Source organism: Salmo salar, unplaced genomic scaffold, assembly GCF_965601325.2.
Source record: "Salmo salar unplaced genomic scaffold, fSalSal1 ptg000588l, whole genome shotgun sequence".
Lineage (NCBI taxonomy): Eukaryota > Metazoa > Chordata > Actinopteri > Salmoniformes > Salmonidae > Salmo > Salmo salar.
In genome coordinates this window covers 740,878-761,832 of record NW_027675428.1, presented here as the reverse complement: position 1 = coordinate 761,832, position 20,955 = coordinate 740,878, and the positions used below count along the sequence as shown (strand labels likewise).

The window sequence follows — 20,955 nt, the reverse complement described above, 5'->3', positions numbered from 1 at the left end:
TTTCCAGGGAGTGGTCATACGATGTTGTAGGTCAAACGGTTCAGATGCTACAGATGTTTTTGTGAGAATACCGATTATTGGTATGTCTCATGGTTTGACAAACACCGCTCTAGCTCCACCACCATTTATTGCAGATGTGGAGTTGTAACATAAACAGTTACGGAGGCTTGAGACAGATACGACGCGTTTCAATCTCTCTAGTTGAAAACTGATCGATTTGAATGGGTATTTTTTACGTTCGTTTACTTTGATTCACGTACTGATGCATCAATCGACTCAAAATAAATGAGCTCCATTCTTTTTTAAGTTTTATTTTTTCATTTTCTCTTTTAAAATATTAATTGACCTCATTTTGCTCAATATTCATTTGTCAACACTCATCATCAGTTTGCTGTCGCGGCTTAAGAAGACAGAATGTGAAAGACACAGCAGATGAAATACAAAAGATTTGAACTGAAGCCTGGTCAACAGTTTGGAAGACTGCTATGCTCACAAGTATAGCACAAACACTCACATGAGGTTCAATCTATCCAAGCACCATGGACAAGAACAATTGATATCCTCATTGTAATTGCCGCAGAAAGCAAAACAATTTTATTCTTGTCTAAGGCTCGTTGGTCTAGGGGTATGATTCTCGCTTTGGGTGCGAGAGGTCCCGGGTTCAAATCCCGGATGAGCCCTTTTGCAGATCTTTTAACAAGCTCAGACAGGCAGATCTCTGGCCGCTGGTTGCAAACAGCCACCTCTTGGGCGCAGGACGAGGTGGCTGAATGGTTTAGGCGATGGACTGCGTATCTATTGTGATATTCACTAGTTGGCTCAATATCGCACTTCATTTAGAAAACCTGCAAAAACTAAGAGCAAATCTGACTTCCACTAACAAGGACATTGATTCCAATGTAATACACTTGAAATGACACCCAGCCCCTAAACCTAGTGAATATCTCATGCTCTGCATTGGCTGGGAATCGAACCTGGTCAACTGCTTGGAAGGCAGCTATGCTCACCACTATACCACCAATGCTATGTGAAGCTCTTAAGCAACATGGAGACATCGATTCATATCCTGACCGTCATTTTTGTGGAAAGTGAAAATTCTTTGACCAAACGGATCGTTGGTATAGTTGTACTATTATGGCTTAGGGTGCGAGAGGTCCCTGGTTAAAAAATCTATCATTTTAATCAGTACCTGTTACCTTCAGATTAGTCCCGTGACACTTGTGGAAAACGTAGGGCAAAACGGAGAACATTGTGACAAGTGGGGTCACATTAGTTTGTAGCCCAAAGATTTTGGATTCTACAAACAGATGTTTGCACATAGAGGGTTTCGACTTCAGACGAGTCCCCTGACACTTGTGGGGGGCGTAGAGACAAATTGAGAACACCACCGTGTTCGTGAGGGTCTCCCCTTTCCAGGGAGTGGTCATACGATGTTGTAGGTCAAACGGTTCAGATGCTACAGATGTTTTTGTGAGAATACCGATTATTGGTATGTCTCATGGTTTGACAAACACCGCTCTAGCTCCACCACCATTTATTGCAGATGTGGAGTTGTAACATAAACAGTTACGGAGGCTTGAGACAGATACGACGCGTTTCAATCTCTCTAGTTGAAAACTGATCGATTTGAATGGGTATTTTTTACGTTCGTTTACTTTGATTCACGTACTGATGCATCAATCGACTCAAAATAAATGAGCTCCATTCTTTTTTAAGTTTTATTTTTTCATTTTCTCTTTTAAAATATTAATTGACCTCATTTTGCTCAATATTCATTTGTCAACACTCATCATCAGTTTGCTGTCGCGGCTTAAGAAGACAGAATGTGAAAGACACAGCAGATGAAATACAAAAGATTTGAACTGAAGCCTGGTCAACAGTTTGGAAGACTGCTATGCTCACAAGTATAGCACAAACACTCACATGAGGTTCAATCTATCCAAGCACCATGGACAAGAACAATTGATATCCTCATTGTAATTGCCGCAGAAAGCAAAACAATTTTATTCTTGTCTAAGGCTCGTTGGTCTAGGGGTATGATTCTCGCTTTGGGTGCGAGAGGTCCCGGGTTCAAATCCCGGATGAGCCCTTTTGCAGATCTTTTAACAAGCTCAGACAGGCAGATCTCTGGCCGCTGGTTGCAAACAGCCACCTCTTGGGCGCAGGACGAGGTGGCTGAATGGTTTAGGCGATGGACTGCGTATCTATTGTGATATTCACTAGTTGGCTCAATATCGCACTTCATTTAGAAAACCTGCAAAAACTAAGAGCAAATCTGACTTCCACTAACAAGGACATTGATTCCAATGTAATACACTTGAAATGACACCCAGCCCCTAAACCTAGTGAATATCTCATGCTCTGCATTGGCTGGGAATCAAACCTGGTCAACTGCTTGGAAGGCAGCTATGCTCACCACTATACCACCAATGCTATGTGAAGCTCTTAAGCAACATGGAGACATCGATTCATATCCTGACCGTCATTTTTGTGGAAAGTGAAAATTCTTTGACCAAACGGATCGTTGGTATAGTTGTACTATTATGGCTTAGGGTGCGAGAGGTCCCTGGTTAAAAAATCTATCATTTTAATCAGTACCTGTTACCTTCAGATTAGTCCCGTGACACTTGTGGAAAACGTAGGGCAAAACGGAGAACATTGTGACAAGTGGGGTCACATTAGTTTGTAGCCCAAAGATTTTGGATTCTACAAACAGATGTTTGCACATAGAGGGTTTCGACTTCAGACGAGTCCCCTGACACTTGTGGGGGGCGTAGAGACAAATTGAGAACACCACCGTGTTCGTGAGGGTCTCCCCTTTCCAGGGAGTGGTCATACGATGTTGTAGGTCAAACGGTTCAGATGCTACAGATGTTTTTGTGAGAATACCGATTATTGGTATGTCTCATGGTTTGACAAACACCGCTCTAGCTCCACCACCATTTATTGCAGATGTGGAGTTGTAACATAAACAGTTACGGAGGCTTGAGACAGATACGACGCGTTTCAATCTCTCTAGTTGAAAACTGATCGATTTGAATGGGTATTTTTTACGTTCGTTTACTTTGATTCACGTACTGATGCATCAATCGACTCAAAATAAATGAGCTCCATTCTTTTTTAAGTTTTATTTTTTCATTTTCTCTTTTAAAATATTAATTGACCTCATTTTGCTCAATATTCATTTGTCAACACTCATCATCAGTTTGCTGTCGCGGCTTAAGAAGACAGAATGTGAAAGACACAGCAGATGAAATACAAAAGATTTGAACTGAAGCCTGGTCAACAGTTTGGAAGACTGCTATGCTCACAAGTATAGCACAAACACTCACATGAGGTTCAATCTATCCAAGCACCATGGACAAGAACAATTGATATCCTCATTGTAATTGCCGCAGAAAGCAAAACAATTTTATTCTTGTCTAAGGCTCGTTGGTCTAGGGGTATGATTCTCGCTTTGGGTGCGAGAGGTCCCGGGTTCAAATCCCGGATGAGCCCTTTTGCAGATCTTTTAACAAGCTCAGACAGGCAGATCTCTGGCCGCTGGTTGCAAACAGCCACCTCTTGGGCGCAGGACGAGGTGGCTGAATGGTTTAGGCGATGGACTGCGTATCTATTGTGATATTCACTAGTTGGCTCAATATCGCACTTCATTTAGAAAACCTGCAAAAACTAAGAGCAAATCTGACTTCCACTAACAAGGACATTGATTCCAATGTAATACACTTGAAATGACACCCAGCCCCTAAACCTAGTGAATATCTCATGCTCTGCATTGGCTGGGAATCGAACCTGGTCAACTGCTTGGAAGGCAGCTATGCTCACCACTATACCACCAATGCTATGTGAAGCTCTTAAGCAACATGGAGACATCGATTCATATCCTGACCGTCATTTTTGTGGAAAGTGAAAATTCTTTGACCAAACGGATCGTTGGTATAGTTGTACTATTATGGCTTAGGGTGCGAGAGGTCCCTGGTTAAAAAATCTATCATTTTAATCAGTACCTGTTACCTTCAGATTAGTCCCGTGACACTTGTGGAAAACGTAGGGCAAAACGGAGAACATTGTGACAAGTGGGGTCACATTAGTTTGTAGCCCAAAGATTTTGGATTCTACAAACAGATGTTTGCACATAGAGGGTTTCGACTTCAGACGAGTCCCCTGACACTTGTGGGGGGCGTAGAGACAAATTGAGAACACCACCGTGTTCGTGAGGGTCTCCCCTTTCCAGGGAGTGGTCATACGATGTTGTAGGTCAAACGGTTCAGATGCTACAGATGTTTTTGTGAGAATACCGATTATTGGTATGTCTCATGGTTTGACAAACACCGCTCTAGCTCCACCACCATTTATTGCAGATGTGGAGTTGTAACATAAACAGTTACGGAGGCTTGAGACAGATACGACGCGTTTCAATCTCTCTAGTTGAAAACTGATCGATTTGAATGGGTATTTTTTACGTTCGTTTACTTTGATTCACGTACTGATGCATCAATCGACTCAAAATAAATGAGCTCCATTCTTTTTTAAGTTTTATTTTTTCATTTTCTCTTTTAAAATATTAATTGACCTCATTTTGCTCAATATTCATTTGTCAACACTCATCATCAGTTTGCTGTCGCGGCTTAAGAAGACAGAATGTGAAAGACACAGCAGATGAAATACAAAAGATTTGAACTGAAGCCTGGTCAACAGTTTGGAAGACTGCTATGCTCACAAGTATAGCACAAACACTCACATGAGGTTCAATCTATCCAAGCACCATGGACAAGAACAATTGATATCCTCATTGTAATTGCCGCAGAAAGCAAAACAATTTTATTCTTGTCTAAGGCTCGTTGGTCTAGGGGTATGATTCTCGCTTTGGGTGCGAGAGGTCCCGGGTTCAAATCCCGGATGAGCCCTTTTGCAGATCTTTTAACAAGCTCAGACAGGCAGATCTCTGGCCGCTGGTTGCAAACAGCCACCTCTTGGGCGCAGGACGAGGTGGCTGAATGGTTTAGGCGATGGACTGCGTATCTATTGTGATATTCACTAGTTGGCTCAATATCGCACTTCATTTAGAAAACCTGCAAAAACTAAGAGCAAATCTGACTTCCACTAACAAGGACATTGATTCCAATGTAATACACTTGAAATGACACCCAGCCCCTAAACCTAGTGAATATCTCATGCTCTGCATTGGCTGGGAATCGAACCCTGGTCAACTGCTTGGAAGGCAGCTATGCTCACCACTATACCACCAATGCTATGTGAAGCTCTTAAGCAACATGGAGACATCGATTCATATCCTGACCGTCATTTTTGTGGAAAGTGAAAATTCTTTGACCAAACGGATCGTTGGTATAGTTGTACTATTATGGCTTAGGGTGCGAGAGGTCCCTGGTTAAAAAATCTATCATTTTAATCAGTACCTGTTACCTTCAGATTAGTCCCGTGACACTTGTGGAAAACGTAGGGCAAAACGGAGAACATTGTGACAAGTGGGGTCACATTAGTTTGTAGCCCAAAGATTTTGGATTCTACAAACAGATGTTTGCACATAGAGGGTTTCGACTTCAGACGAGTCCCCTGACACTTGTGGGGGGCGTAGAGACAAATTGAGAACACCACCGTGTTCGTGAGGGTCTCCCCTTTCCAGGGAGTGGTCATACGATGTTGTAGGTCAAACGGTTCAGATGCTACAGATGTTTTTGTGAGAATACCGATTATTGGTATGTCTCATGGTTTGACAAACACCGCTCTAGCTCCACCACCATTTATTGCAGATGTGGAGTTGTAACATAAACAGTTACGGAGGCTTGAGACAGATACGACGCGTTTCAATCTCTCTAGTTGAAAACTGATCGATTTGAATGGGTATTTTTTACGTTCGTTTACTTTGATTCACGTACTGATGCATCAATCGACTCAAAATAAATGAGCTCCATTCTTTTTTAAGTTTTATTTTTTCATTTTCTCTTTTAAAATATTAATTGACCTCATTTTGCTCAATATTCATTTGTCAACACTCATCATCAGTTTGCTGTCGCGGCTTAAGAAGACAGAATGTGAAAGACACAGCAGATGAAATACAAAAGATTTGAACTGAAGCCTGGTCAACAGTTTGGAAGACTGCTATGCTCACAAGTATAGCACAAACACTCACATGAGGTTCAATCTATCCAAGCACCATGGACAAGAACAATTGATATCCTCATTGTAATTGCCACAGAAAGCAAAACAATTTTATTCTTGTCTAAGGCTTGTTGGTCTAGGGGTATGATTCTCGCTTTGGGTGCGAGAGGTCCCGGGTTCAAATCCCGGATGAGCCCTTTTGCAGATCTTTTAACAAGCTCAGACAGGCAGATCTCTGGCCGCTGGTTGCAAACAGCCACCTCTTGGGCGCAGGACGAGGTGGCTGAATGGTTTAGGCGATGGACTGCGTATCTATTGTGATATTCACTAGTTGGCTCAATATCGCACTTCATTTAGAAAACCTGCAAAAACTAAGAGCAAATCTGACTTCCACTAACAAGGACATTGATTCCAATGTAATACACTTGAAATGACACCCAGCCCCTAAACCTAGTGAATATCTCATGCTCTGCATTGGCTGGGAATCGAAGCCTGGTCAACTGCTTGGAAGGAAGCTATGCTCACCACTATACCACCAATGCTATGTGAAGCTCGTAAGCAACATGGAGACATCGATTCATATCCTGACCGTCATTTTTGTGGAAAGTGAAAATTCTTTGACCAAACGGATCGTTGGTATAGTTGTACTTATATGGCTTAGGGTGCGAGAGGTCCCTGGTTAAAAAATCTATCATTTTAATCAGTACCTGTTACCTTCAGATTAGTCCCGTGACACTTGTGGAAAACGTAGGGCAAAACGGAGAACATTGTGACAAGTGGGGTCACATTAGTTTGTAGCCCAAAGATTTTGGATTCTACAAACAGATGTTTGCACATAGAGGGTTCCGACTTCAGACGAGTCCCCTGACACTTGTGGGGGACGTAGAGACAAATTGAGAACACCACCGTGTTCGTGAGGGTCTCCCCTTTCCAGGGAGTGGTCATACGATGTTGTAGGTCAAACGGTTCAGATGCTACAGATGTTTTTGTGAGAATACCGATTATTGGTATGTCTCATGGTTTGACAAACACCGCTCTAGCTCCACCACCATTTATTGCAGATGTGGAGTTGTAACATAAACAGTTACGGAGGCTTGAGACAGATACGACGCGTTTCAATCTCTCTAGTTGAAAACTGATCGATTTGAATGGGTATTTTTTACGTTCGTTTACTTTGATTCACGTACTGATGCATCAATCGACTCAAAATAAATGAGCTCCATTCTTTTTTAAGTTTTATTTTTTCATTTTCTCTTTTAAAATATTAATTGACCTCATTTTGCTCAATATTCATTTGTCAACACTCATCATCAGTTTGCTGTCGCGGCTTAAGAAGACAGAATGTGAAAGACACAGCAGATGAAATACAAAAGATTTGAACTGAAGCCTGGTCAACAGTTTGGAAGACTGCTATGCTCACAAGTATAGCACAAACACTCACATGAGGTTCAATCTATCCAAGCACCATGGACAAGAACAATTGATATCCTCATTGTAATTGCCGCAGAAAGCAAAACAATTTTATTCTTGTCTAAGGCTCGTTGGTCTAGGGGTATGATTCTCGCTTTGGGTGCGAGAGGTCCCGGGTTCAAATCCCGGATGAGCCCTTTTGCAGATCTTTTAACAAGCTCAGACAGGCAGATCTCTGGCCACTGGTTGCAAACAGCCACCTCTTGGGCGCAGGACGAGGTGGCTGAATGGTTTAGGCGATGGACTGCGTATCTATTGTGATATTCACTAGTTGGCTCAATATCGCACTTCATTTAGAAAACCTGCAAAAACTAAGAGCAAATCTGACTTCCACTAACAAGGACATTGATTCCAATGTAATACACTTGAAATGACACCCAGCCCCTAAACTTAGTGAATATCTCATGCTCTGCATTGGCTGGGAATTGAACCCTGGTCAACTGCTTGGAAGGCAGCTATGCTCACCACTATACCACCAATGCTATGTGAAGCTCGTAAGCAACATGGAGACATCGATTCATATCCTGACCGTCATTTTTGTGGAAAGTGAAAATTCTTTGACCAAACGGATCGTTGGTATAGTTGTACTATTATGGCTTAGGGTGGGAGAGGTCCCTGGTTAAAAAATCTATCATTTTAATCAGTACCTGTTACCTTCAGATTAGTCCCGTGACACTTGTGGAAAACGTAGGGCAAAACGGAGAACATTGTGACAAGTGGGGTCACATTAGTTTGTAGCCCAAAGATTTTGGATTCTACAAACAGATGTTTGCACATAGAGGGTTCCGACTTCAGACGAGTCCCCTGACACTTGTGGGGGACGTAGAGACAAATTGAGAACACCACCGTGTTCGTGAGGGTCTCCCCTTTCCAGGGAGTGGTCATACGATGTTGTAGGTCAAACGGTTCAGATGCTACAGATGTTTTTGTGAGAATACCGATTATTGGTATGTCTCATGGTTTGACAAACACCGCTCTAGCTCCACCACCATTTATTGCAGATGTGGAGTTGTAACATAAACAGTTACGGAGGCTTGAGACAGATACGACGCGTTTCAATCTCTCTAGTTGAAAACTGATCGATTTGAATGGGTATTTTTTACGTTCGTTTACTTTGATTCACGTACTGATGCATCAATCGACTCAAAATAAATGAGCTCCATTCTTTTTTAAGTTTTATTTTTTCATTTTCTCTTTTAAAATATTAATTGACCTCATTTTGCTCAATATTCATTTGTCAACACTCATCATCAGTTTGCTGTCGCGGCTTAAGAAGACAGAATGTGAAAGACACAGCAGATGAAATACAAAAGATTTGAACTGAAGCCTGGTCAACAGTTTGGAAGACTGCTATGCTCACAAGTATAGCACAAACACTCACATGAGGTTCAATCTATCCAAGCACCATGGACAAGAACAATTGATATCCTCATTGTAATTGCCGCAGAAAGCAAAACAATTTTATTCTTGTCTAAGGCTCGTTGGTCTAGGGGTATGATTCTCGCTTTGGGTGCGAGAGGTCCCGGGTTCAAATCCCGGATGAGCCCTTTTGCAGATCTTTTAACAAGCTCAGACAGGCAGATCTCTGGCCGCTGGTTGCAAACAGCCACCTCTTGGGCGCAGGACGAGGTGGCTGAATGGTTTAGGCGATGGACTGCGTATCTATTGTGATATTCACTAGTTGGCTCAATATCGCACTTCATTTAGAAAACCTGCAAAAACTAAGAGCAAATCTGACTTCCACTAACAAGGACATTGATTCCAATGTAATACACTTGAAATGACCCCCAGCCCCTAAACCTAGTGAATATCTCATGCTCTGCATTGGCTGGGAATCGAACCCTGGTCAACTGCTTGGAAGGCAGCTATGCTCACCACTATACCACCAATGCTATGTGAAGCTCGTAAGCAACATGGAGACATCGATTCATATCCTGACCGTCATTTTTGTGGAAAGTGAAAATTCTTTGACCAAACGGATCGTTGGTATAGTTGTACTATTATGGCTTAGGGTGGGAGAGGTCCCTGGTTAAAAAATCTATCATTTTAATCAGTACCTGTTACCTTCAGATTAGTCCCGTGACACTTGTGGAAAACGTAGGGCAAAACGGAGAACATTGTGACAAGTGGGGTCACATTAGTTTGTAGCCCAAAGATTTTGGATTCTACAAACAGATGTTTGCACATAGAGGGTTCCGACTTCAGACGAGTCCCCTGACACTTGTGGGGGACGTAGAGACAAATTGAGAACACCACCGTGTTCGTGAGGGTCTCCCCTTTCCAGGGAGTGGTCATACGATGTTGTAGGTCAAACGGTTCAGATGCTACAGATGTTTTTGTGAGAATACCGATTATTGGTATGTCTCATGGTTTGACAAACACCGCTCTAGCTCCACCACCATTTATTGCAGATGTGGAGTTGTAACATAAACAGTTACGGAGGCTTGAGACAGATACGACGCGTTTCAATCTCTCTAGTTGAAAACTGATCGATTTGAATGGGTATTTTTTACGTTCGTTTACTTTGATTCACGTACTGATGCATCAATCGACTCAAAATAAATGAGCTCCATTCTTTTTTAAGTTTTATTTTTTCATTTTCTCTTTTAAAATATTAATTGACCTCATTTTGCTCAATATTCATTTGTCAACACTCATCATCAGTTTGCTGTCGCGGCTTAAGAAGACAGAATGTGAAAGACACAGCAGATGAAATACAAAAGATTTGAACTGAAGCCTGGTCAACAGTTTGGAAGACTGCTATGCTCACAAGTATAGCACAAACACTCACATGAGGTTCAATCTATCCAAGCACCATGGACAAGAACAATTGATATCCTCATTGTAATTGCCGCAGAAAGCAAAACAATTTTATTCTTGTCTAAGGCTCGTTGGTCTAGGGGTATGATTCTCGCTTTGGGTGCGAGAGGTCCCGGGTTCAAATCCCGGATGAGCCCTTTTGCAGATCTTTTAACAAGCTCAGACAGGCAGATCTCTGGCCGCTGGTTGCAAACAGCCACCTCTTGGGCGCAGGACGAGGTGGCTGAATGGTTTAGGCGATGGACTGCGTATCTATTGTGATATTCACTAGTTGGCTCAATATCGCACTTCATTTAGAAAACCTGCAAAAACTAAGAGCAAATCTGACTTCCACTAACAAGGACATTGATTCCAATGTAATACACTTGAAATGACCCCCAGCCCCTAAACCTAGTGAATATCTCATGCTCTGCATTGGCTGGGAATCGAACCCTGGTCAACTGCTTGGAAGGCAGCTATGCTCACCACTATACCACCAATGCTATGTGAAGCTCGTAAGCAACATGGAGACATCGATTCATATCCTGACCGTCATTTTTGTGGAAAGTGAAAATTCTTTGACCAAACGGATCGTTGGTATAGTTGTACTATTATGGCTTAGGGTGGGAGAGGTCCCTGGTTAAAAAATCTATCATTTTAATCAGTACCTGTTACCTTCAGATTAGTCCCGTGACACTTGTGGAAAACGTAGGGCAAAACGGAGAACATTGTGACAAGTGGGGTCACATTAGTTTGTAGCCCAAAGATTTTGGATTCTACAAACAGATGTTTGCACATAGAGGGTTCCGACTTCAGACGAGTCCCCTGACACTTGTGGGGGACGTAGAGACAAATTGAGAACACCACCGTGTTCGTGAGGGTCTCCCCTTTCCAGGGAGTGGTCATACGATGTTGTAGGTCAAACGGTTCAGATGCTACAGATGTTTTTGTGAGAATACCGATTATTGGTATGTCTCATGGTTTGACAAACACCGCTCTAGCTCCACCACCATTTATTGCAGATGTGGAGTTGTAACATAAACAGTTACGGAGGCTTGAGACAGATACGACGCGTTTCAATCTCTCTAGTTGAAAACTGATCGATTTGAATGGGTATTTTTTACGTTCGTTTACTTTGATTCACGTACTGATGCATCAATCGACTCAAAATAAATGAGCTCCATTCTTTTTTAAGTTTTATTTTTTCATTTTCTCTTTTAAAATATTAATTGACCTCATTTTGCTCAATATTCATTTGTCAACACTCATCATCAGTTTGCTGTCGCGGCTTAAGAAGACAGAATGTGAAAGACACAGCAGATGAAATACAAAAGATTTGAACTGAAGCCTGGTCAACAGTTTGGAAGACTGCTATGCTCACAAGTATAGCACAAACACTCACATGAGGTTCAATCTATCCAAGCACCATGGACAAGAACAATTGATATCCTCATTGTAATTGCCGCAGAAAGCAAAACAATTTTATTCTTGTCTAAGGCTCGTTGGTCTAGGGGTATGATTCTCGCTTTGGGTGCGAGAGGTCCCGGGTTCAAATCCCGGATGAGCCCTTTTGCAGATCTTTTAACCTGTTAGGGCTAGGGGGCAGCATTGACACGGCTGGATAAAAAACATACCCGATTTAATCTGGTTACCACTCCTACTCAGTAACTAGAATATGCATATACTTATTACATATGGATAGAAAACACCCTAAATTTTCTAAAACTGTTTGAATGGTGTCTGTGAGTATAACAGAACTCAAATGGCAGGTCAAAACCTGAGAGATTCCTTTACAGGAAGTGGCCTGTCTGACCATTTCTGGAACTTCTTTGTCATCTCTATCATTTACTAAGGATCTCTGCTCTAACGTGACACTTCCCACGGCTCCAATAGGCTCTCAGAGCCCGGGAAAAAAGAGAATGTCGTCATTCCAGCCCCAGGCTGAAACACATTATCGCCTTTCTCAAGTGGCCCATCAAGAGACACTAGCTTATGCGCGTGACCCCGACCGCCCCCGCCTTTGGGATTTTTTCCTCTGTTTGCCGAAAAGGAGATTCCCTGTCGGAATATTATCGCTTTTCTACGAGAAAAATGACGTAAAAATTGATTTTAAACAGCGGTTGACATGCTTCGACGTACGGCAATGGAATACTTTGAATTTTATTGTCAGGAATTGCGCCAAGCGCGCGACACTTCTTTACTATTTCGGATAGTGTCTGGAACGCACGAACAAAACGCCGCTATTCGGATATAACGATGGATTATTTTGGACCAAACCAACATTTGTTATTGAAGTAGACGTCCTGGGTGTGCATTCTGACGAAGACAACAAAAGGTAATGACATTTTTATAATAGTAAATATGATTATGGTGAGTGCTAAACTTGCCGGGTGTCTAAATAGCGAGCCCGTGATGCCTGGGCTATGTACTTAGAATATTGCAAAATGTGCTTTCACCAAAAAGCTATTTTAAAATCGGACATATCGAGTGCATAGAGGAGGTCTGTATCTATAATTCTTAAAATAATTGTTATGCTTTTTGTGAACGTTTATCGTGAGTAATTTAGTAAAATGTTAGCGAATTCCCCGTAAGTTTGCGGGGGGTATGCTAGTTCTGAACGTCACATGCTAATGTAAAAAGCTGGTTTTTGATATAAATATGAACTTGATTGAACAAAACATGCATGTATTGTATAACATAATGTCCTAGGGTTGTCATCTGATGAAGATCATCAAAGGTGAGTGCTGCATTTAGCTGTCTTCTGGGTTTTGGTGACATTATATGCTGGCTTGAAAAATGGGTGTCTGATTATTTCTGGCTTGGTACTCTGCTGACATAATCTAATGTTTTGCTTTCGTTGTAAAGCCTTTTTGAAATCGGACAGTGTGGTTAGATTAACGAGAGTCTTATCTTTAAATGGCTGTAAAATAGTCATATGTTTGAGAAATTGAAGTAATAGGATTTTGAAGATTTTGAAAATCGCGCCACAGGCTGGCAGTGGCTGTTACGTAGGTGGGACGAATTCGTCCCGCCGGTCCCATAGAGGTTAACAAGCTCAGACAGGCAGATCTCTGGCCGCTGGTTGCAAACAGCCACCTCTTGGGCGCAGGACGAGGTGGCTGAATGGTTTAGGCGATGGACTGCGTATCTATTGTGATATTCACTAGTTGGCTCAATATCGCACTTCATTTAGAAAACCTGCAAAAACTAAGAGCAAATCTGACTTCCACTAACAAGGACATTGATTCCAATGTAATACACTTGAAATGACCCCCAGCCCCTAAACCTAGTGAATATCTCATGCTCTGCATTGGCTGGGAATCGAACCCTGGTCAACTGCTTGGAAGGCAGCTATGCTCACCACTATACCACCAATGCTATGTGAAGCTCGTAAGCAACATGGAGACATCGATTCATATCCTGACCGTCATTTTTGTGGAAAGTGAAAATTCTTTGACCAAACGGATCGTTGGTATAGTTGTACTATTATGGCTTAGGGTGGGAGAGGTCCCTGGTTAAAAAATCTATCATTTTAATCAGTACCTGTTACCTTCAGATTAGTCCCGTGACACTTGTGGAAAACGTAGGGCAAAACGGAGAACATTGTGACAAGTGGGGTCACATTAGTTTGTAGCCCAAAGATTTTGGATTCTACAAACAGATGTTTGCACATAGAGGGTTCCGACTTCAGACGAGTCCCCTGACACTTGTGGGGGACGTAGAGACAAATTGAGAACACCACCGTGTTCGTGAGGGTCTCCCCTTTCCAGGGAGTGGTCATACGATGTTGTAGGTCAAACGGTTCAGATGCTACAGATGTTTTTGTGAGAATACCGATTATTGGTATGTCTCATGGTTTGACAAACACCGCTCTAGCTCCACCACCATTTATTGCAGATGTGGAGTTGTAACATAAACAGTTACGGAGGCTTGAGACAGATACGACGCGTTTCAATCTCTCTAGTTGAAAACTGATCGATTTGAATGGGTATTTTTTACGTTCGTTTACTTTGATTCACGTACTGATGCATCAATCGACTCAAAATAAATGAGCTCCATTCTTTTTTAAGTTTTATTTTTTCATTTTCTCTTTTAAAATATTAATTGACCTCATTTTGCTCAATATTCATTTGTCAACACTCATCATCAGTTTGCTGTCGCGGCTTAAGAAGACAGAATGTGAAAGACACAGCAGATGAAATACAAAAGATTTGAACTGAAGCCTGGTCAACAGTTTGGAAGACTGCTATGCTCACAAGTATAGCACAAACACTCACATGAGGTTCAATCTATCCAAGCACCATGGACAAGAACAATTGATATCCTCATTGTAATTGCCGCAGAAAGCAAAACAATTTTATTCTTGTCTAAGGCTCGTTGGTCTAGGGGTATGATTCTCGCTTTGGGTGCGAGAGGTCCCGGGTTCAAATCCCGGATGAGCCCTTTTGCAGATCTTTTAACAAGCTCAGACAGGCAGATCTCTGGCCGCTGGTTGCAAACAGCCACCTCTTGGGCGCAGGACGAGGTGGCTGAATGGTTTAGGCGATGGACTGCGTATCTATTGTGATATTCACTAGTTGGCTCAATATCGCACTTCATTTAGAAAACCTGCAAAAACTAAGAGCAAATCTGACTTCCACTAACAAGGACATTGATTCCAATGTAATACACTTGAAATGACCCCCAGCCCCTAAACCTAGTGAATATCTCATGCTCTGCATTGGCTGGGAATCGAACCCTGGTCAACTGCTTGGAAGGCAGCTATGCTCACCACTATACCACCAATGCTATGTGAAGCTCGTAAGCAACATGGAGACATCGATTCATATCCTGACCGTCATTTTTGTGGAAAGTGAAAATTCTTTGACCAAACGGATCGTTGGTATAGTTGTACTATTATGGCTTAGGGTGGGAGAGGTCCCTGGTTAAAAAATCTATCATTTTAATCAGTACCTGTTACCTTCAGATTAGTCCCGTGACACTTGTGGAAAACGTAGGGCAAAACGGAGAACATTGTGACAAGTGGGGTCACATTAGTTTGTAGCCCAAAGATTTTGGATTCTACAAACAGATGTTTGCACATAGAGGGTTCCGACTTCAGACGAGTCCCCTGACACTTGTGGGGGACGTAGAGACAAATTGAGAACACCACCGTGTTCGTGAGGGTCTCCCCTTTCCAGGGAGTGGTCATACGATGTTGTAGGTCAAACGGTTCAGATGCTACAGATGTTTTTGTGAGAATACCGATTATTGGTATGTCTCATGGTTTGACAAACACCGCTCTAGCTCCACCACCATTTATTGCAGATGTGGAGTTGTAACATAAACAGTTACGGAGGCTTGAGACAGATACGACGCGTTTCAATCTCTCTAGTTGAAAACTGATCGATTTGAATGGGTATTTTTTACGTTCGTTTACTTTGATTCACGTACTGATGCATCAATCGACTCAAAATAAATGAGCTCCATTCTTTTTTAAGTTTTATTTTTTCATTTTCTCTTTTAAAATATTAATTGACCTCATTTTGCTCAATATTCATTTGTCAACACTCATCATCAGTTTGCTGTCGCGGCTTAAGAAGACAGAATGTGAAAGACACAGCAGATGAAATACAAAAGATTTGAACTGAAGCCTGGTCAACAGTTTGGAAGACTGCTATGCTCACAAGTATAGCACAAACACTCACATGAGGTTCAATCTATCCAAGCACCATGGACAAGAACAATTGATATCCTCATTGTAATTGCCGCAGAAAGCAAAACAATTTTATTCTTGTCTAAGGCTCGTTGGTCTAGGGGTATGATTCTCGCTTTGGGTGCGAGAGGTCCCGGGTTCAAATCCCGGATGAGCCCTTTTGCAGATCTTTTAACCTGTTAGGGCTAGGGGGCAGCATTGACACGGCTGGATAAAAAACATACCCGATTTAATCTGGTTACCACTCCTACTCAGTAACTAGAATATGCATATACTTATTACATATGGATAGAAAACACCCTAAATTTTCTAAAACTGTTTGAATGGTGTCTGTGAGTATAACAGAACTCAAATGGCAGGTCAAAACCTGAGAGATTCCTTTACAGGAAGTGGCCTGTCTGACCATTTCTGGAACTTCTTTGTCATCTCTATCATTTACTAAGGATCTCTGCTCTAACGTGACACTTCCCACGGCTCCAATAGGCTCTCAGAGCCCGGGAAAAAAGAGAATGTCGTCATTCCAGCCCCAGGCTGAAACACATTATCGCCTTTCTCAAGTGGCCCATCAAGAGACACTAGCTTATGCGCGTGACCCCGACCGCCCCCGCCTTTGGGATTTTTTCCTCTGTTTGCCGAAAAGGAGATTCCCTGTCGGAATATTATCGCTTTTCTACGAGAAAAATGACGTAAAAATTGATTTTAAACAGCGGTTGACATGCTTCGACGTACGGCAATGGAATACTTTGAATTTTATTGTCAGGAATTGCGCCAAGCGCGCGACACTTCTTTACTATTTCGGATAGTGTCTGGAACGCACGAACAAAACGCCGCTATTCGGATATAACGATGGATTATTTTGGACCAAACCAACATTTGTTATTGAAGTAGACGTCCTGGGTGTGCATTCTGACGAAGACAACAAAAGGTAATGACATTTTTATAATAGTAAATATGATTATGGTGAGTGCTAAACTTGCCGGGTGTCTAAATAGCGAGCCCGTGATGCCTGGGCTATGTACTTAGAATATTGCAAAATGTGCTTTCACCAAAAAGCTATTTTAAAATCGGACATATCGAGTGCATAGAGGAGGTCTGTATCTATAATTCTTAAAATAATTGTTATGCTTTTTGTGAACGTTTATCGTGAGTAATTTAGTAAAATGTTAGCGAATTCCCCGTAAGTTTGCGGGGGGTATGCTAGTTCTGAACGTCACATGCTAATGTAAAAAGCTGGTTTTTGATATAAATATGAACTTGATTGAACAAAACATGCATGTATTGTATAACATAATGTCCTAGGGTTGTCATCTGATGAAGATCATCAAAGGTGAGTGCTGCATTTAGCTGTCTTCTGGGTTTTGGTGACATTATATGCTGGCTTGAAAAATGGGTGTCTGATTATTTCTGGCTTGGTACTCTGCTGACATAATCTAATGTTTTGCTTTCGTTGTAAAGCCTTTTTGAAATCGGACAGTGTGGTTAGATTAACGAGAGTCTTATCTTTAAATGGCTGTAAAATAGTCATATGTTTGAGAAATTGAAGTAATAGGATTTTGAAGATTTTGAAAATCGCGCCACAGGCTGGCAGTGGCTGTTACGTAGGTGGGACGAATTCGTCCCGCCGGTCCCATAGAGGTTAACAAGCTCAGACAGGCAGATCTCTGGCCACTGGTTGCAAACAGCCACCTCTTGGGCGCAGGACGAGGTGGCTGAATGGTTTAGGCGATGGACTGCGTATCTATTGTGATATTCACTAGTTGGCTCAATATCGCACTTCATTTAGAAAACCTGCAAAAACTAAGAGCAAATCTGACTTCCACTAACAAGGACATTGATTCCAATGTAATACACTTGAAATGACACCCAGCCCCTAAACCTAGTGAATATCTCATGCTCTGCATTGGCTGGGAATTGAACCCTGGTCAACTGCTTGGAAGGCAGCTATGCTCACCACTATACCACCAATGCTATGTGAAGCTCGTAAGCAACATGGAGACATCGATTCATATCCTGACCGTCATTTTTGTGGAAAGTGAAAATTCTTTGACCAAACGGATCGTTGGTATAGTTGTACTATTATGGCTTAGGGTGGGAGAGGTCCCTGGTTAAAAAATCTATCATTTTAATCAGTACCTGTTACCTTCAGATTAGTCCCGTGACACTTGTGGAAAACGTAGGGCAAAACGGAGAACATTGTGACAAGTGGGGTCACATTAGTTTGTAGCCCAAAGATTTTGGATTCTACAAACAGATGTTTGCACATAGAGGGTTCCGACTTCAGACGAGTCCCCTGACACTTGTGGGGGACGTAGAGACAAATTGAGAACACCACCGTGTTCGTGAGGGTCTCCCCTTTCCAGGGAGTGGTCATACGATGTTGTAGGTCAAACGGTTCAGATGCTACAGATGTTTTTGTGAGAATACCGATTATTGGTATGTCTCATGGTTTGACAAACACCGCTCTAGCTCCACCACCATTTATTGCAGATGTGGAGTTGTAACATAAACAGTTACGGAGGCTTGAGACAGATACGACGCGTTTCAATCTCTCTAGGTGAAAACTGATCGATTTGAATGGGTATTTTTTACGTTCGTTTACTTTGATTCACGTACTGATGCATCAATCGACTCAAAATAAATGAGCTCCATTCTTTTTTAAGTTTTATTTTTTCATTTTCTCTTTTAAAATATTAATTGACCTCATTTTGCTCAATATTCATTTGTCAACACTCATCATCAGTTTGCTGTCGCGGCTTAAGAAGACAGAATGTGAAAGACACAGCAGATGAAATACAAAAGATTTGAACTGAAGCCTGGTCAACAGTTTGGAAGACTGCTATGCTCACAAGTATAGCACAAACACTCACATGAGGTTCAATCTATCCAAGCACCATGGACAAGAACAATTGATATCCTCATTGTAATTGCCGCAGAAAGCAAAACAATTTTATTCTTGTCTAAGGCTCGTTGGTCTAGGGGTATGATTCTCGCTTTGGGTGCGAGAGGTCCCGGGTTCAAATCCCGGATGAGCCCTTTTGCAGATCTTTTAACAAGCTCAGACAGGCAGATCTCTGGCCACTGGTTGCAAACAGCCACCTCTTGGGCGCAGGACGAGGTGGCTGAATGGTTTAGGCGATGGACTGCGTATCTATTGTGATATTCACTAGTTGGCTCAATATCGCACTTCATTTAGAAAACCTGCAAAAACTAAGAGCAAATCTGACTTCCACTAACAAGGACATTGATTCCAATGTAATACACTTGAAATGACACCCAGCCCCTAAACCTAGTGAATATCTCATGCTCTGCATTGGCTGGGAATCGAACCCTGGTCAACTGCTTGGAAGGCAGCTATGCTCACCACTATACCACCAATGCTATGTGAAGCTCGTAAGCAACATGGAGACATCGATTCATATCCTGACCGTCATTTTTGTGGAAAGTGAAAATTCTTTGACCAAACGGATCGTTGGTATAGTTGTACTATTATGGCTTAGGGTGGGAGAGGTCCCTGGTTAAAAAATCTATCATTTTAATCAGTACCTGTTACCTTCAGATTAGTCCCGTGACACTTGTGGAAAACGTAGGGAAAAACGGAGAACATTGTGACAAGTGGGGTCACATTAGTTTGTAGCCCAAAGATTTTGGATTCTACAAACAGATGTTTGCACATAGAGGGTTCCGACTTCAGACGAGTCCCCTGACACTTGTGGGGGACGTAGAGACAAATTGAGAACACCACCGTGTTCGTGAGGGTCTCCCCTTTCCAGGGAGTGGTCATACGATGTTGTAGGTCAAACGGTTCAGATGCTACAGATGTTTTTGTGAGAATACCGATTATTGGTATGTCTCATGGTTTGACAAACACCGCTCTAGCTCCACCACCATTTATTGCAGATGTGGAGTTGTAACATAAACAGTTACGGAGGCTTGAGACAGATACGACGCGTTTCAATCTCTCTAGTTGAAAACTGATCGATTTGAATGGGTATTTTTTACGTTCGTTTACTTTGATTCACGTACTGATGCATCAATCGACTCAAAATAAATGAGCTCCATTCTTTTTTAAGTTTTATTTTTTCATTTTCTCTTTTAAAATATTAATTGACCTCATTTTGCTCAATATTCATTTGTCAACACTCATCATCAGTTTGCTGTCGCGGCTTAAGAAGACAGAATGTGAAAGACACAGCAGATGAAATACAAAAGATTTGAACTGAAGCCTGGTCAACAGTTTGGAAGACTGCTATGCTCACAAGTATAGCACAAACACTCACATGAGGTTCAATCTATCCAAGCACCATGGACAAGAACAATTGATATCCTCATTGTAATTGCCGCAGAAAGCAAAACAATTTTATTCTTGTCTAAGGCTCGTTGGTCTAGGGGTATGATTCTCGCTTTGGGTGCGAGAGGTCCCGGGTTCAAATCCCGGATGAGCCCTTTTGCAGATCTTTTAACCTGTTAGGGCTAGGGGGCAGCATTGACACGGCTGGATAAAAAACATACCCGATTTAATCTGGTTACCACTCCTACTCAGTAACTAGAATATGCATATACTTATTACATATGGATAGAAAACACCCTAAATTTTCTAAAACTGTTTGAATGGTGTCTGTGAGTATAACAGAACTCAAATGGCAGGTCAAAACCTGAGAGATTCCTTTACAGGAAGTGGCCTGTCTGACCATTTCTGGAACTTCTTTGTCATCTCTATCATTTACTAAGGATCTCTGCTCTAACGTGACACTTCCCACGGCTCCAATAGGCTCTCAGAGCCCGGGAAAAAAGAGAATGTCGTCATTCCAGCCCCAGGCTGAAACACATTATCGCCTTTCTCAAGTGGCCCATCAAGAGACACTAGCTTATGC

The 20,955-nt window shown here is 42.0% G+C and overlaps 13 non-coding genes across 13 annotated transcripts; all 13 read left to right on the top strand.

Annotated features, from left to right (window-relative positions):
* Positions 1 to 608: 608 nt before the first annotated feature.
* Positions 609 to 680, top strand: trnap-ugg (transfer RNA proline (anticodon UGG)). Its single transcript has one exon. It is a non-coding gene; the product is annotated as a tRNA-Pro (tRNA).
* Positions 681 to 2,017: 1,337 nt separating this feature from the next.
* Positions 2,018 to 2,089, top strand: trnap-ugg (transfer RNA proline (anticodon UGG)). Its single transcript has one exon. It is a non-coding gene; the product is annotated as a tRNA-Pro (tRNA).
* A 1,337-nt stretch (positions 2,090 to 3,426) lies between these two features.
* trnap-ugg (transfer RNA proline (anticodon UGG)) lies at positions 3,427 to 3,498 on the top strand. The gene has a single exon. It is a non-coding gene; the product is annotated as a tRNA-Pro (tRNA).
* A 1,337-nt stretch (positions 3,499 to 4,835) lies between these two features.
* trnap-ugg (transfer RNA proline (anticodon UGG)) lies at positions 4,836 to 4,907 on the top strand. Its single transcript has one exon. It is a non-coding gene; the product is annotated as a tRNA-Pro (tRNA).
* A 1,338-nt stretch (positions 4,908 to 6,245) lies between these two features.
* trnap-ugg (transfer RNA proline (anticodon UGG)) lies at positions 6,246 to 6,317 on the top strand. Its single transcript has one exon. It is a non-coding gene; the product is annotated as a tRNA-Pro (tRNA).
* Positions 6,318 to 7,655: 1,338 nt separating this feature from the next.
* On the top strand, positions 7,656 to 7,727 carry trnap-ugg (transfer RNA proline (anticodon UGG)). Its single transcript has one exon. It is a non-coding gene; the product is annotated as a tRNA-Pro (tRNA).
* Positions 7,728 to 9,065: 1,338 nt separating this feature from the next.
* Positions 9,066 to 9,137, top strand: trnap-ugg (transfer RNA proline (anticodon UGG)). The gene has a single exon. It is a non-coding gene; the product is annotated as a tRNA-Pro (tRNA).
* A 1,338-nt stretch (positions 9,138 to 10,475) lies between these two features.
* On the top strand, positions 10,476 to 10,547 carry trnap-ugg (transfer RNA proline (anticodon UGG)). Its single transcript has one exon. It is a non-coding gene; the product is annotated as a tRNA-Pro (tRNA).
* A 1,338-nt stretch (positions 10,548 to 11,885) lies between these two features.
* trnap-ugg (transfer RNA proline (anticodon UGG)) lies at positions 11,886 to 11,957 on the top strand. The gene has a single exon. It is a non-coding gene; the product is annotated as a tRNA-Pro (tRNA).
* Positions 11,958 to 14,760: 2,803 nt separating this feature from the next.
* On the top strand, positions 14,761 to 14,832 carry trnap-ugg (transfer RNA proline (anticodon UGG)). The gene has a single exon. It is a non-coding gene; the product is annotated as a tRNA-Pro (tRNA).
* Positions 14,833 to 16,170: 1,338 nt separating this feature from the next.
* trnap-ugg (transfer RNA proline (anticodon UGG)) lies at positions 16,171 to 16,242 on the top strand. The gene has a single exon. It is a non-coding gene; the product is annotated as a tRNA-Pro (tRNA).
* A 2,803-nt stretch (positions 16,243 to 19,045) lies between these two features.
* trnap-ugg (transfer RNA proline (anticodon UGG)) lies at positions 19,046 to 19,117 on the top strand. The gene has a single exon. It is a non-coding gene; the product is annotated as a tRNA-Pro (tRNA).
* A 1,338-nt stretch (positions 19,118 to 20,455) lies between these two features.
* On the top strand, positions 20,456 to 20,527 carry trnap-ugg (transfer RNA proline (anticodon UGG)). Its single transcript has one exon. It is a non-coding gene; the product is annotated as a tRNA-Pro (tRNA).
* The last annotated feature ends 428 nt before the right edge of the window (positions 20,528 to 20,955 follow it).